At 33.5% G+C, this 4,650-nt stretch overlaps 2 pseudogenes; both read left to right on the top strand.

The window, feature by feature from the left end:
* Positions 1-2,892: 2,892 nt before the first annotated feature.
* LOC111871945 lies at positions 2,893-4,319 on the top strand (annotated as a pseudogene).
* LOC111871947 overlaps positions 4,074-4,650 on the top strand; it is a 4,788-nt pseudogene continuing 4,211 nt past the window's right edge.

A 4,650-nucleotide genomic window follows, 5' to 3' on the forward strand; every position in this document is an offset into this window, starting at 1 on the left:
TAACTATATTATTTAATGAATTTTAATACAATTTTCAGTTATTCTAAGTTAATTAAAGAATTTAAACAAATTTTGAACGAAATGAACTTATTTTATGAATTTTTTTCCAAAAATTCTTTGACGATTTCAAGTTATTATAAGGAATTACAGTCAATATGTGAAATATTTCATCTTATTAAATGGTTTCGTTTTAAACTATTGAAGATTTCTACATTATATTATGGAAATTTAAGTCAATTTAGATTGATGCTAAGTTAATTTTAACGAATATAAACTAAGTTTTGAAAGATTTCAATGTAATTTATGAAATTTTGACCAAAATTATTCCAGATGTCAAGTCAATATGAAGAATTTAAAAAAATTTTCAAAGATTACACATTTATTTATGAAAACCTATGAAATTTTTTGACGATATTTAATTATTAATTAATTTTAATCAGATTTTGAGGTGTTTCATGATAATTTAAGGAATTCTAAATTAATTTTGACCTTCTTCAACCTAATTCATGAATTTTTAAACACAAATTCCTTATCGATTACAAGTTTATATAAATAATATCAATTATTTTGTTAAGGAATTCACTCTAAATTCAGGATTTCTAACAGATTCTTTGACGATTTACATAATATTTCAGGAAATATAAGAAGTTCTAAACAACTCGAAGATAATTTAAGAAATTTTTATTGAATTGTGATAGAATTCAAAGAAAGGAAAATAATTTTAACACAAAATTCTTCGACTTATCAAGTTAAAATAAAGAATTTCAACCAATTTATAAAATGTAAGATTTGAGGCTTTCACGGCGGTGACTATGAAGAAAGCAGTCTTCTGGGATTTGGCACCGTGTATATGTGGTGTTAACCGACGTTTCGGAGGAACGTATCGCCTCCATCCTCAGGGTAGAAGAAAAAGTATAAGAAATCTGCAAGCGACAAGACCGTGAGAACGGTAAAAGCAACATAAATCATCAAAATGCTCTTCTAGGTATAAAACTCAACAAACCACGACTAATCAACAAACTACGACTACCTGTCCGCTCATAAGAAATATTTGCTAAACAAAACAACCCAGAAGAACACAAACCATGAGCAACCATTAAAGCAAAAGAACCACAAACTTCCCAATATCTCAAAGTCATAATACCACCAATAACAAGAACTATATGAGCAACAGAAGAGTAGGCAATCAATGATTTAAGGTCCGTCTGGCGCATACAAATTAATCTAACCAAAAAGCCCCTACCAATCTCACAGAAACCCAAATCAACCCAAAACTAAAAACCTCACCAAGATAGGAAAAACACGCAATAAACCATACCCCCCTAACTTAAGCAAACCCCCAGCTAAAATCATCGAACCAGACACAGGGGCTTCCACATGGGCTTTAGGCAATCATAAATGAACTAAAAACATAGGCATCCTAACCAAAAAGGAAAAAATCATACAAAAATACAAAAAACTGCTAAAAACCTTTGCCCCAGCCAAATAAAAAAACTAACAGAACTTAAAGAACTAAAAACAAAAAAAATCCCTACCAGCATAGGAAGAGAAGCTAATAATGTATAAAAGAGCAAATAAATCCCCGCCTGAAGCCGCTCTGGCTGGTACCCTCAACCTAAAATAATAAAAACAGTAGGAATAAGACTGCTTTCAAAGAAAATATAAAAAGAAAACAAACCCACTCTCCCAAAAGTACAAAACACAAAAATAACCAGCAAAACAACGAAAAATAAAAACAAGCCCGAATAATAAGAGGAACGTAAAATAGGCTCTCTCGCCATAATCATCAAAACACAAATCCAGAATCTTAACAAAATCAACCCATAAGAAAGATAATCACAACCAAATATGTAACTAATACTGCCCCAACCCACAAAACAAGGAAAAATAAAAAAGAAAAAGAAATAAATCACAAAGAACAAACCATGAACCAACTACCAACCCTCGGCCAAAAAACATAAAGGGATTACAAAAAAAAAGAGGAAATAAAAGCATTAACATTGCAAGACTCTGTAAAACTGAAAAAAAAATAATTACCAAAACCAAGAATTATAGATACCAAAATAGACAGGCCCAACGACCCCTCACACACAGAAAAAACTAAAAAAAAGCATAACAAAATAAAGCTCATAATCATAACAACAAAGATAAAAATAAACAACAAAAAGAACCAAAACAATAAATTCTAATCTCAACAAAGTAGCCAACAAGTGCTTACGATTAGAAGAAAAACCCAAATTCCACAAAAGAAAAGAAAAGAAAAATAAAGATGTATTAACATTCTAAAGAAGTTTTAATAATTTAATGAAAATATTGGTCTTGTAAACCAAAAATAAGTATGACCTTTTAAAACTTCAAGGGAAAGAACCTTTGCCCCCGTCAATAACCTCCAAAGTTAACATTTTAAAATTAAACTACCCCTTGAAATCAAAACACTAATTACAGCAAGAACACTGTCGGGAGTAATATTTACACAAATAAATCATCCCCTAGCCATAGGATTACTGCTACTGATACAAACAATAATGATATGCCTAATCAGAGGCTTAATACACCAAAGATTCTGATTCCAATACATCCTATTCATAGTTTTTGTTGGAGGGATATTAGTCCTATTCTTCTACGTAGCAAGACTAGCATCAAATGAAATATTTACACTATCGACAAAAATAACAATTGTATCAGCCGGAGTAATATTAACATCAACAATAATAAGAAATAAGCCCTTCCTCGACAGAAGAGACTCAACAACACACAATACAACGAGAAACGAAATCATACTAATAACAAGAAAATTATATAACCAACCAAGAGGAAGTATAACCATTCTAATAGGCCTATATTTATTAATAACACTAATTGTAGCAGTAAAAATTACTGACGTATCAAAAGGCCCATTACGACAGACAACATAAAATAAACAAACCCATACGAACAGCCCACCCCCTAATCAGAATTGCCAACGGAGCACTAATTGATCTTCCCACCCCAACTAACATTAGAACATGGTGAAACTTCGGCTCCCTACTAGTTGTCTGTCTAATCGCACAAATCGCCACAGGACTATTCCTCGCTATATACTACTGCCCTAACACAGAAGCTGCATTTTCCAGAGTAGCACACATTTGCCGAGACGTAAATTATGGATGAATCCTACGAACTATACACGCCAATGGAGCATCAATATTCTTCATCTGTATCTACTTACATATTGGACGAAACATCTACTACGGATCGTATAAACTAGTACACACCTGATCAATTGGTGTGCTAATCCTATTCACAACAATAGCAACAGCCTTCCTAGGATACGTTTTACCATGAGGGCAAATATCCTTTTGAGGAGCAACAGTAATTACAAACCTCCTATCAGCAATCCCTTACATCGGTACAATCTTAGTCCAATGAATATGAGGGGGGTTTGCAGTAGACAATGCCACACTAACACGATTCTTCGCCCTCCACTTCCTTATACCATTCGTAATTGCAGCACTAGCAATAGTACACCTGCTGTTCCTGCACCAAACAGGGTCAAACAACCCTCTAGGTTTAAAAAGAGATACAGACAAAATCCCATTCCACCCATAATTCGTAACCAAAGATATCGCGGGCTTCATCATCCTATTCACAGCCTTGTCAACTCTCTCCCTAAAGGAGCCCTATCTCCTTAGAGACCCAGATAATTTCATCCCAGCCAACCCCTTGGTAACTCCAGTACACATCCAACCAGAATGATACTTCCTATTTGCATACGCAATCCTACGATCAATCCCCAACAAACTAGGAGGAGTTATCGCCCTAGTAATATCCATTGCAATCCTATTTGCCCTGCCAACCTACAAATCAAAATTTATAGGAACCCAATTCTACCCTACAAACCAACTAATATTCTGAACCATAACTAACACTGTAATTCTACTAACATGTATTGGGGCCCGCCCAGTAGAAGACCCGTACATTGTAACAGGACAAATCCTAACCACAATTTACTTCATATACTACATCATCACACCACTAACAACAAAGCACTGAGACCAACTAAATAAATAGTTATAAAGCTACACGGAATAAGCATGTGTTTTGAAAGCACAAATAAAGGGGTTAAAACCCCCTAATAACTTACTACAGTACTTAAAATAATACACATTAAAAATGGGGGAAAAGGAACAACCTAACCCCCAGAAAAAACAACAAAAAATTTAAAGACAAAGGTAAAAACCCTTCCATGCCAAATACATCAACCTATCATATCGAAACCGAGGAAGTGTGCCCCGAACCCAAATAAACAAATAAGAAAGAAAAGAAAGCCTAATATAAAAGAAGAGAGAATCTAAATCACACCCTAAAAAAACACAAAATAGCAATCTCATAAACAAAATACTCGCATACTCAGCAAGAAAAATCAAAGCAAACCCTCCTGCACCATACTCAATATTAAAACCAGAAACCAATTCAGACTCAACCTCAACAAAATCAAAAGGAGTACGATTAGTCTCAGCCAAACAAGAAATAAACCAAACCAAAGAAAGAGGAAAAGTAAAAAAAATTAACCACAAGTAAGATTGAAAATAACGAAAATTGACCAAATCATAACCACAAAAAAAAAAAACAAAAGACAATAAAATAAAAGCCAAACTTACCCCATAAAAA

Source organism: Cryptotermes secundus, unplaced genomic scaffold, assembly GCF_002891405.2.
Source record: "Cryptotermes secundus unplaced genomic scaffold, Csec_1.0 scaffold5774, whole genome shotgun sequence".
Taxonomy (NCBI): Eukaryota; Metazoa; Arthropoda; class Insecta; order Blattodea; family Kalotermitidae; genus Cryptotermes; species Cryptotermes secundus.